At 41.0% G+C, this 13,084-nt stretch overlaps 1 pseudogene; it reads right to left on the reverse strand.

Annotated features, from left to right (window-relative positions):
- The window catches only part of LOC117442340 (zinc finger protein 721-like), a 36,271-nt pseudogene extending 23,510 nt beyond the window's left edge, over positions 1-12,761 (reverse strand).
- Between the last annotated feature and the right edge of the window lie 323 nt (positions 12,762-13,084).

The following is a 13,084-nucleotide window of genomic DNA, read 5'->3' on the forward strand; positions in this document are numbered from 1 at the left end:
ATACTGCATATTAAAGCAAACGATTGTAAAGGTAAAAGTATGAGCATAACAAATAAAGAAGTGTAATGTAAACATTTACTTTATTATTATTTAATATATGAAGACTATATACTATTGAATTACAAGATTAGATATACTTTAGTTGATCTAAAATGTGTTCAAATGTTCTTCAAAACACAACTGAAAGTCCATGAAACTTGTCTTTCTGTATTTGTGAATGAAGCGCCATCTCCTGGTTAAAACCTGAAATTGAAAATCTGGCAAAGCCCTCTTGGAAAATAGTGGGAGGGCTTAACATTCCTCGATACTGGTCTTAGGCAGGTCACAGGCAGGAAGCTGGAGTCTGAAATGAGGTGCTACATCTGTACGAGCGAAAGAACTAAACTTACATGAAACTTCCGTTGGGTTGCTTTAAAGTCAAGCTTCAGTTTAAGATGCACCCTGTTATAGAAACATGTGATGGAGCATTACTAACCTGACTCAGATGGTTGGTTTCACCAAAGCATCTAAAGCTCCATTGGAAGCCATTTGGAAAGGGCAGGCACTTTCAAAAGCACTTGGCAGGTGATTGGATCAATCTGTCTATCACCGTCTATCATGTGCTACTTCTGATTGATCAACAATGGCTGGTACATGTGGAGCACAGCACTTCTGATTAGTGTGGATGACTGACACACAAGAAGAACAAAAGAAAAAAAAAAAAAAATTTTAAATTGTAAAGAAAATGTTAAAAAAAAAATGCAGGCTTTGTGATTTGATAATCGCATCATTTCAAATCGCGATTTCGATTTACAATCAATTAATCGTTCAGCCCTCATCTCAGTATGCTCCATTCGTCTTGTGTTTTGTTTGGTCTTATTATTGTCTAAACTTTCTTGTGTCTGTATGAAACGTCATTTTGAGAGACCATGCTTTTGATCCTGTGGATTATATTTTCCTTTTAGCAGACCATGTCTGGCCATACAACTTTTCAAGACACACCTGAGTGACAGCACTCTTCAATGTGCTCTTCAATATTGGATGACCTCCCTCGGAAGCCGCTTAAAAACACCAGCAAAAAGAGACGAGGAAGGAGACGAGGCGTTCAGTATCGCCTTCGGCGAAGATTCAGCCGGCCACCACTTTCATCCATCAGTCTCACAAACCTGCGCTCATTGATTAACAAAGTGGACACACTAAGGACATACACAAGGTACTGTCTTGAATTTCGTGAGGTCTCTTTATTATGTTTCGCGGAAAGTTGGCTACAATCTACAAGGCCTGAATTTCTCTTCGAGGTACCCGGATTCAACCTTGTTCGAGCAGACAGTGATGCAAACTCGGGGAAAACCAGAGGAGGCGGTATTTGTGTGTATATTAACCTCTTAAGCCCCATACCCCGGGGGAAAAACCACAACATCTGCAAGCAACAGTTGGCGCGTTCACACCAGAGTACTTATCCCACAATAGTTCATCAGAACTACGATATATTTGCATTCACACCAAAAAGCCCCCGGAACTAAATTAGTTCATCAGAACCATCTTTACCCGCTTTTCAGTACCTGCTAGAGAGCAGGGACTTTTGTGGGAGAAAAAGGTTCATATGTCTGATTGGCTGGGCGGAATGCAAACCACACCCCGTAAAACTCCCAAAAAAAATTGAGAAGCCGCCATTTCATTTGCTCGCATTAAAAGCTCAGCGCAGCGCACCAACGAAGAGATTACTTTTGTGAAAGCAGCTATGGAGAGGTGGAGTGATGATGTGTCGGCGCATCTGGAGATTTACTCGGAGGACGCGATCCAGAAGCTTCTACTGAAGGCAGTTTCCAACGCGAAAATTTACGACTGTATTTAGGTAAAGTTAGCGGTCATGGGAATCGTCCACAGCGCTAAGTCATGCCGGGACAAAATAATGAAACTGAAGCAGGACTACAACAAAATAAAAGACATGTTTTTCAACTGCTATGCACCCTTATGCAATGGTGGAGGACCCCAGCTTTTATAGATTGTGATTGAAACACCATCTTATTATTTATTTTGTAATATTTTCAAGACATTCTTTTTAGTTTTACAGCTTATTGAACCTTTTAGTTTGACATCAGCCATTATAGATAATACAGCCATCTGAGTGTTTGTGGTACCGTTTGTTTTTAACAGTGTAATACAATTAATTATTCAAAATGTTAGAGTTCCATATTTTTTTTAACTGAAACATGCACTGCTGTTCGAAATAAATAACAACAAACATGGAATTATGCATTTGGGAATTTGTTTTGCTCTTTCTTGATGTACCGAACCGTGACCCCCAAACCGAGGTACATACCGAACCGTGAATGCTGTGGACCGTTACACCCCTATCTCAGATGTACTTTTATTTGCTCGGTAGATCGAGTTAGCAATGCTAGGCTGAATTGGGTAACACTGTTAGCAGGCCGGATCCGAGCTAGCTAATAACATCTAGCTAGCTCGCTAGCTATTCTCGGCCGCTATGAAAACGTTTTGACTTGTGAATATGTGTGCAATGTTCTGTAATTTGCTTCACTAACTCATGGCACTAATCGTGTGTTTCAGGCGACGAGGTGTTTCCCATTGGATTGGAAACTAGTGAGCTTTCCCCTCTGGAAATCAACAGTAGCGCCTGCTCATCTCCCTTTCCAACCAAACGCAAAGGTACATATAAACACACTGTAACTACTCTGGCCTTGAAAGAAGGTTATGCATCTAACTGATGTCCACTAATCACGTTTATTTCTTTCTTGGTACAATTATGAAACACTGTGAACATACTTCGTTTACACTTTTCGCGCCCTTTTCACTCTCACAAATGTAAACATCCGGGGCTAGAGGTCACATGACTTCTGGTAAGTAAACTCTTAATAATTTTTTGACCAAATAAAACAAAGTTCAAGCATACATCAAGCAAAAAACAATAAATAAGGGCACTTTGAGCGTCAGCTATTTGATCCTATCTTATCTTCTACTTTACACCTGCATTTTGTACACTGTCCCTGGCTGGACCATGTCCAATGTTGTCTCTGTTGACAACCTACTGGTAAACACATTCGTAGTATGTTGTAAAACTACTTGGCGATTAAACTGATCTTGTATCTTGCTTATTTCTCCTCTTAGGAAAGCGGGCACGGGATGACAGCTTCCTTGACACCATCATGGTGATGGATGACCGGCGTGCCATGGTCAGCAAGGACAATGAGGACTGTCATGCCATGGCCAACAAGGAGATGCACAACGAACAGCTGCTGCATTCACACAAGGCCCAGGAATCGCAGGACCAGCTGCTCATGGTGATGGCGCCATGCTGACTCGGCAGCGCGTCAGGTGGAGGTGCGCCAGATGGAGGTGCGCCAGATGGAGCAACAAAATACCTTTTAGGCTGGGCTTCCGGGAGTGCTAAGTGAGCTGGTTAAATCCAACAGGCCTTCAATTTAAAAAGAAAAACGTGTCGTCGTTAATAAACTATACAATGACTTGTTGGGAGGCGTGTGGCGCAGTGGATGAGTGCGTTGGTGTTCGGATCAGGGGAGCACAGGTTCAAACCCCACTGCATTCAGCATGTTGTTGTGTCCCTGGGCAAGACACTTCACCCCAAATTGCCTACATCTGGGACAGTAAAATGTGTATGAATATATATATATGCCACTGTTATTAATACTGACACATAACTTTGCACTAAGGTGTGTCTGCTGCTGAGCATACCTATTATTGTTATTATATATATATATATATATATATATATATATTGCCACTGTTATTATATTGTGTTGATACTACTGACACTTATTGATATGCTGCTTGTAAGGGAAACTTCTGTGTAGCAATGCAGTGGGAGTCACCGACTCAGGAAAGAGACACGGGAAGAGCAGGAGCTTTGATGTCAAACACTGATGGTTTATTTGGAGCTTCGGCCGGAGAAATCACATCACAAGTCCAAGAGCCAGAGGTTCTGACTTCACGGTAGAGTTGCCACGTCAAATCTGGAGCACCTCTCTCTTGTTAGCCCATTTAACTGGTTTCGCAGAGAGTAATCAACATATTTGAGAAGATAGCCTAAACAGTTGGGAACACTGAGTTACTTGCATCTGATACTTATGGCCTCGAAGATTTCACACCTTGGAGTCCGCAAACACAGAGAAGGAAGTGTCCCAGTGCACCCACAACAATAAACCATCTGTGACCTAGGGTTGCCCGGTCATAGAATGGGAACAACAACATTATGGCTGAAGCAGCCTATCTCCTTAAAGGATATAACAGACGTCAGGGTTGGTCATGCACGTCATATCTAGGAGTCTAGGACAATTAATTCCCTAACACTGCTGATAAATAAAAGAGAACCTACATGGCGATTAAACAAATCATGTATCTTGCTTATTTCTTCTGACATTTTATCTTTACAGTGACCTGTGTAGCATTCTATACATCTCATATAAATGATTATTCTGATACCATCATGTTTCATCGGTTATAAACTGGCGAAGCTTTATTTATTGTGTCCCACCCCAAATATGTGGCTTATAATTTTATTGTATTTCAAAATGGCGTCCATCAACACAAGCACTATTTATAGAAAGAGAAATGGTTAAGTTTGTAATTACCAGTGTTGTGAGTTTAATATTTTAATTAGGGCCGGGACTTTAACGCGTTAATTAAGATTAATTAATTACACAAAAATTAACGCATTTTAATCGCACTTATTTTTGCACAGCGGAACGTTTCTCACTGGATGAGTTTCAGGCGTACCGATTATACTGGAGCACCAACTAACGTTCATGACTTCAGCATGGGACTTCAAACAACAACAAACCACGGTGAACAATAGTCAAACATGAATGAACAAGCTGATGAGACCGGGGCCATCTAGTATTTAGCTCGGGCAATGAAGCCTCACCTGCTGGTTGCCCGATCGGGCGATCTATTATGCCAGTATCATGCAGCTCGCGGATCCAGTAATGAGTAACCCGACAGTAAAACTAAACATATCTATAACTAGTTTAGGTAGTTTGAGAGGTAATTAAAATAGCTACGTGTGATATTCTAACCTGAAGTGTGTGTTTTGTTCCGCTCACCGCTGCATGTGATCTCTCTCTCCCGTCAGATTAGACTTCTCTCGCGTTTATGTCCATATCGATCAGATCCAGCTAGTTCTAGCTAATGATATGACTACCTGCTTATTAAAAGACAACTACACAATAAGTGTCGCTATGCAACTGGATGAGGCCACAAAGTATAGCGCAGCATTATGCATTTGTTTACATGCCCACTGGAACCCCGAGGCATTACCAACAGATCAACGCACAATCAACCCATCCAGGACATCTCTTTCTCCACATTAAGTGTTAGACATTAGAGTTGACTCTTCTTGTCTGTCACATACTCTTCTTGTCTGTCACATACTCTTCTTGTCTGTCACATAAGTGGCGCAACTGAAGCGGTATTGCTCTAAAGGGAAATTATTTTGACCGAAGATATTTAGATTTGCCGGCTAACGGGAACTCTGAGGTGTGCTTCGCGGATGCGCTCGGCTCCTCTCGACTGCTGCTCGGTCAGCTTCCGGATGAGGAGGCATTCGTTCGACCAACTTACAGTAGTTAACATTACAAATATTTTTAACAGGGGCCATAATAGTGTAAATAATGTTTGTTTTGGCAGTTATAACTGAATGTAATGTCTTCTACTTTTTTCCATCTGGGAAGGCATTTGCCTTCATCAGATGGAAAGTGTTTTGACCAACAACTTAAGTATTTCATAAAGCTATGCAGGGCATGCAAGCGAGCAAACACAAACAAGAACAAACAAACAAGTGAAATGAAGAATACAATTGAAATTGTACAATATAATATTGTGGTGGTTCATCTTATAATTCAGTCTAGAGAATGCACCAGACAGCATCTAAGACCTGCAAAAATCAAAAATGTCTAGGGGGACGGAGGCCCCCCAAACCCTTCGTGCCATTTCGTCCGCGTGCATTTTTCAGGGCAATCTCTATTGGGCTCAGGGCCATCTGTAAATTAGCGTAGATGGCCCACAGGGCCATCTATGCACTTGGACTGTAGACCACTTGGAGTAAAATCCATGTGAAAATTGCTTCTCACTGTTCTCAGGTCAAATATGTATATTTGATTAAAAATGCGATTAATTTCGATTAATTAATTACAAAGCCTCTAATTAATTAGATTAATTTTTTTAATCGAGTCCCGGCTCTAATTTTAATTAATTATAGTAAGGGAACATCTTAGGAGTTAGTGTACTGAGTTCCTCTCAGGAGGATATATAATAAAAGGTGTGTTAACTGCTGAGCCTATTTACTGTGCATACGACACACCTGGCAGTTTGTTATTATATTGCCACACTGTTTTGATACTGACATTTTATCTTTGCACTAAGGTGTGTCTGCACTATTGTAATTTTGTCTGTGGTAAATAAAAGAGAGAACCAAATGCACTGTACAAAAGATCAGCATTATTGTCAATTTACAATTGACATGCTGTTCAGGTGCCTCATAAGGGCTGTGCGCGTGTCTTGCCCCCCAGCCTCGACAATGGCTGGCGCTGGCCCATCAAGCTGGGTCGCAGGTAAGGCAGTCCATTCCTCCCTGTACTCATCACCACGACGCTCACACAGGTTATGCAATATGCAACATGCTGCTACCTGGATTTTGATATTGTCCATGTTGCAGTCGTTTCGCTTCATCAAGCACCGCGATCTGCCCTTCAGTCTGCCAAAAGCGTTCTCCACCACTCGTGCTCGGCTTGTTTTGTAGTACTACACATGTTGCTGGCGTGTGAGCCTTCCATTGTCTTGGAAAGGTTTCATCAGCCATCTTTGCAGGGTGTAGGCTGAGTCACCAAGGATATAGTAACCCACATCATGTCCACCAATATTCCTTGTTACATGAGGAAGTAAGCCCACAAAAACACTCCAAAAGAGGCCCTTACCATCCACAACACCCTGCAGGATGACCGAGTGCCAGCCTTTGCGGTTGAAATACTCGTTATTGTATTCCTCTGGTCTCAGAATAGGGATGTGTGATCCATCTACTAATTATGTTACACCTTTACTCTAGTAAGATTGCGAAAGCAGACATTCCACTATTAGTATTTCTGCACTGTGGTATTTCTAAAAAAGCTAAAACTTTAGCAGAAAATATTGGATTAATTTCCAACACCCAATAACTACACTGAACACAATTATATATAAGTAAAGTAGGCTAAGTAAAAGCACAAAACTATTATCAAGGTAGTTTAAAGGTCTCCTATCATGCAAAATGCACTTTTTGATGTCTTTTATACATACACTGAACAAAATATAAATGCAACACTTTTGTCTTTGCTCCCATTTTTCATGAGATGAACTCAAAGATCTAAAACATTTTCTATGTACACAAAATAACCATTTCTCTCAAATATTGTTCACAAATCAGAAAAGATCTGTGATAGTGAGCACTTCTCCTTTGCCGAGATAATCCATCCCACCTCACAGGTGTGGCATATCAAGATGCTGATTAGACAGCATGATTATTGCACAGGTGTGCCTTAGGCTGGCCACAATAAAAGGCCACTCTAAAATGTTCAGTTTTATCACACAGCACAATGCCACAGATGTCGCAAGTTTTGAGGGAGCGTGCAATTGGCATGCTGACAGCAGGAATGTCCACCAGAGCTGTGCCCGTGAATTGAATGTTCATTTCTCTACCATAAGACGTCTCCAACGGCGTTTCAGAGAATTTGGCAGTACATCCAACCGGCCTCACAACCGCAGACCACGTGTAACCACACCAGCCCAGGACCTCCATATCCAGCATGTTCACCTCCAAGATCGTCTGAGACCAGCCACTCGGACAACTGCTGCAACAATCGGTTTGCATAACCAAAGAATTTCTGCACAAACTGTCAGAAACCGTCTCAGGGAAGCTCACCTGCATGCTCGTCGTCCTCATCGGGGTCTCGACCTGACTCCGGTTCGTCGTCATAACCGACTTGAGTGGGCAAATGCTCACATTCGATGGCGTCTGGCACATTGGAGAGGTGTTCTCTTCACGGATGAATCCCGGTTTTCACTGTTCAGGGCAGATGGCAGACAGCGTGTGTGGCGTCGTGTGGGTGAGCGGTTTTCTGATGTCAATGTTGTGAATCGAGTAGCCCATGGTGGTGGTGGGGTTATGGTATGGGCAGGCGTATGTTATGGACGACGAACACAGCTGTATTTTATTGATGGCATTGTGAATGCACAGAGATACCGTGACGAGATCCTGAGGCCCATTGTTGTGCCATTCATCCACGACCATCACCTCATGTTGCAGCATGATAATGCACGGGGATCTGTACACAATTCCTGGAGGCTGAAAACATCCCAGTTCTTGCATGGCCAGCATACTCACCGGACATATCACCCATTGAGCATGTTTGGGATGCTCTGGATCGGCGTATACGACAGCGTGTTCCAGTTCCTGCCAATATCCAGCAACTTCCCACAGCCATTGAAGAGGAGTGGACCAACATTCCACAGGCCACAATCAACAACCTGATCAACTCTATGCGAAGGAGATGTGTTGCACTGCGTGAGGCAAATGGTGGTCACACCAGATACTGACTGGTTTTCGGACCCCCCCAGACCCCCGCAATAAAGCAAAACGGCACGTTTCAGAGTGGCCTTTTATTGTGACCAGCCTAAGGCACACCTGTGCAATAATTATGCTGTCTAATCAGCATCTTGATATGCCACACCTGTGAGGTGGAAGTGCTCACTATCACAGATTTTTTCAGATTTGTGAACAATATTTGAGAGAAATGGTTATTTTGTGTATATAGAACATGTTTTAGATCTTTGAGTTCATCTCATGAAAAATGGGAGCAAAAACAAAAGTGTTGCATTTATATTTTTGTGTAATAACCATTTTCTTCCTCCTACTCCCTTTCGGACACATATGATTTATTATTATTATTAATATGAAGACTTTTTTTTGTTTTTGTTGAATATACAAATATTACCATGAATGTGGATAAATACTGTATTTAACAATACGGTATTCTGTTTTTCACATTTGTTATTTTTTAATCTGTTAATAAAGACTGAAAATAAAATGTAAAAAATGAAATCAAAATTTAAATGAACTAAATGTATCAATCAGAAGCCATTGTTAACCAATCAGAAGTGGCCCATGATAGTGATAGACAGATTGATCCAATCACTTGCCGAGTATTGATGAAAGTGCCTGCCCGGTACGATAATATCGCGATAAAAAGTCCACGGTACGATATGTATTGCGATATTGAAAAAGAAAGAAAAAAAATGTGATTTTTTTTTTTTTTGTTACTTGAATTTTTTTTCTTTGTTAAATAATACATCTGATTTGTACAGCATTTTAGTAGGATAGTAGTATTTTAAAGTGTCAACAATATAATAATCAGACCCTGCAATAGAATAAATTTCACTTTAGTTTTTCAAGTAACTCAACTCTAACTCACTCACTCAGCATCATCAAGGTTATCTTTTAGGAATATGAGCATGTCCACATTTCGAGGTAGAAGCTGGGATGTTTGGGAGTTTACAATATCCCCTGCTTTGGAAAAAACGCTCTTGCTTGGTACTGATGTTGCTGGGACAGAGAGATATGCTTTGGCCAGTGGGTAAAACTGTGCATTGTCTCTCCACCACTTCAAAAACAATACCGTTTTTGCCAAGAAGGTGAGGCTTATTGACAGAGATATACATATACTGTTGGTACTTGTCAATGTCTCTAGGTGTGTACATGTAGCCCTGTAAATACGATGTCCTTTATTGTTATCTGTTGTTTTATGTTCATGTTGTAACCTACTTGCTGCCATGTTGGACAGGTCTCCCTTGAAAAAGAGATTGATGATATCAATGGGACCATCTGATTGAATAAAGGTTTAAAAAATAAATAATAATAATTAAATAAATAAAACAAATATTAAAATAAAAAAATCGCGGTATATTTCGTCAGTCTCACCACGGTATTGAGACATTTATTTACCGCTATATATCGTTACATCCCTGGGGCCTGCCCTTTCCAAATGGCTTCCAATGGAGCTTTCCTAGATGGTTTGGTGAATCAAACCATCTGAGTCAGGTCAGTAATGCTCACATGTTTTACATCTATTACAGGGTGAATCTTAAACTGAAGCTTGACTTTAAAGCAACCCAACGGAAGTTTCATGTAAGTTTAGTTCTTTCTCTCGTAGCTCGGGCTGCGGGGGTGCTAGAGACGGGAGCACGTTGATGCGACCTTCCTAGACAGAGATATAGCCGCATTTCACAATAAACTTCCGCTGGGTTGCTTAAAAACAAATATTGCAAATCAAATTGCAATATCTGTCAGAGAAATCGCAATTAGATTTCCCCAAATCATGCAGCCCTACTTTACATCTGTGATTGTGTCTGTTCTGCAGTACTGCAATGCTACCTGGTACAAGTGTTTGTCAACAGCTTTAAAATCAAAACTGCTCCACCCGTTAAAAATCTGCTCAAATATTGTTGGTCCACCCCGTCAGAGACTTTCTGACTCAGCAGACTCTAATAACCTGAGAGGCTGTCCAACAACATTCTGGGACCAAAAGCATGCTCTGAACAGAGAATATGAACTGCTACCATCTAATGGAGATTCAATAAAGTCAGACTGAAGCCTCCTTCAAGTCACATTTCAGACTTGATCTGGCCAATAAAGTTTTATCGTGTCGTATGTACAACAACGTTCTAACCTATATCTGACCATATTGTGTATTCATATTGTATTATCGAAACAGGTTGTGATCTTTCATTTGGGGATAACAGTGTTAGCAGGGCTCGACATTAAGGACTGCCCGATGGCCCGGGGCCATCTAGTATTTAGCTCGGGCAATGAAGCCTCACCTGCTGGTTGCCCGATCGGACAATCTATTATGCCAGTCGCATGCAGCTCGCGGATCCAGTAATGAGTGACCTGACAGTAAAACTAAACATATCTATAACTAGTTTAGGTAGTTTGAGAGGTCATTAAAATAGCTACGTGTGATATTCTAACCTGAAGTGTGTGTTTTGTCCGCTCACCGCTGCATGCAGCGCTGCGTGTCGACTCGTCAGCAGCAGCTGATCTCTCTCTCCCGTCAGATTAGACTTCACTCGCGTTTATGTCCATATCGATCAGATCCAGCTAGTTCTAGCTAATGATATGACTACCTGCTTATTAAAAGACACCTAAACAATAAGCGCCGCGATGCAACTGGGTGAGGCCACAAAGTATAGCGCAGCATTATGCATTTGTTTACATGCCCACCGGAACCCCGAGGCATTACCAACAGATCAACGCACAATCAACCCATACAGGACATCTCTTTCTCCACATTAAGTGTTAGACATTAGAGTTGACTATTCTTGTCTGTCACATACTTTCTTGTCTGTCACATAAGTGGCGCAACTGAAGCGGTATTGCGCTAAAGGGAAATTATTTTGACCGGACATTTTGACCGAAGAGATTTAGATTTGCCGGCTAACGGGAACTCTGATATCGCCATTTTGTGTGCTTCGCGGATGCGCTCAGCTCCTCTCGACTGCTGCTGCTCGGGTCTGCTCGGTCAGCTTCCGGATGAGGAGGCATTCGTTTGACCAACAACATAATAACATTACAAACATTTTTTAACAGGGGCCATAATAGTGTAAATAATGTTTGTTTTGGCAGTTATAACTGAATGTAATGTTTTCTACTTTTTTCCATCTGGGAAGGCATTTGCCTTCATCAGATGGAAAGTGTTTTAACCAACAACTTAAGTATTTCGTATAGCTATGCAGGGCATGCAAGCGAGCAAACACAAACAAACAAACAAGTTAAATGAAGAATAAAATTGAAAAATTGTACAATATAATATTGTGGTGGTTCATCTTATAATTCAGTCTAGAGAATGCACCAGACAGCATCTAAGACATGCAAAAATCTAAATGTTCTAGGGGGAGGCCCCATAAAGCCTTCGTGCGTCATTACGTCCGTGCACATTTTTCAGGGCAATCTCCATTGGGCTCAGGGCCATCTCCCAAAATCCTTAATGTCATGCACTGGTTAGGAATATATTGTGATGAAGTGCACACTGACCTGAGCTCCAGGGGTCTTTTTATTCTCCTCCATGCTGCTCTCAGTGCTCCTTCTGTGCTGTGTCTCTGAAATAATCAACACAACTACAGTTGACAAAACAAGACAACTCAATATAACTGACAGACAACGAAACAAATCTACAGCTACTTTGTAGGGTCATAGCAGAGGGAGGAAGTAACTAAGTACATGTACTCAAGAACTGTACTTAAGTACCATTTAGAGGTACTTTTACTTTACTTGAGTATTTCTATGTAATGCTACTTTGTACATTTAGAACACTTCAGAGATAAATGGTACTTTTACTCCACTACATGTATTTAATACCTTTAGTTACTTTACAGATCTGGATGAATGATGTGAAATATAATAAAGTGTTATATCAGACTAGTTCCACCTCGAGTAAATTCACAAGCTACCCTGCAGCTTTTAAAGTCATTAAAACACACACACACACACACACACACACACACACACACACACACACACACGTTACCTCTCTCTCCTCTTCGTCCGGGTTGCTCAGTCTTTCTTCTACTTGATAAAACACTGCCGTTAAACACACTAATCTCCGTTTAATGCCTTTACTTATGTTTACCGATCAGCCACGTGGTATACAACGCTACGAACAAAGAACGGGAGGCAACAACACGGATTAACGGATAAATCACCCTCCAAGGATAAACTAACTTTGTATGTGATTTAGAAGTCTCTTAAACACATTACATTCGGTATAACATCTGCATCAACGTCTGTTAGCAACGTGCAGCGCCATATAGACTGATCTATCTATATGGCGCTGGCAACGTGTAGCTTCTGAGGACCGCAATGCATCATGGGATTAGAGTTTTTCTTTTAAGCATCATTTCACTGCCCCCTGTGGTGTAAAAATTGAAAAAGCTATCGCTATAAATAATAATTACAATATTAATAATTATAATAATAATAATAATAATAATAATAATAATAATAATAATAATAGATATATATATAAAGCTGAAACGGTCAGAC

Source organism: Pseudochaenichthys georgianus, unplaced genomic scaffold, assembly GCF_902827115.2.
Source record: "Pseudochaenichthys georgianus unplaced genomic scaffold, fPseGeo1.2 scaffold_412_arrow_ctg1, whole genome shotgun sequence".
Classification (NCBI taxonomy): domain Eukaryota; kingdom Metazoa; phylum Chordata; class Actinopteri; order Perciformes; family Channichthyidae; genus Pseudochaenichthys; species Pseudochaenichthys georgianus.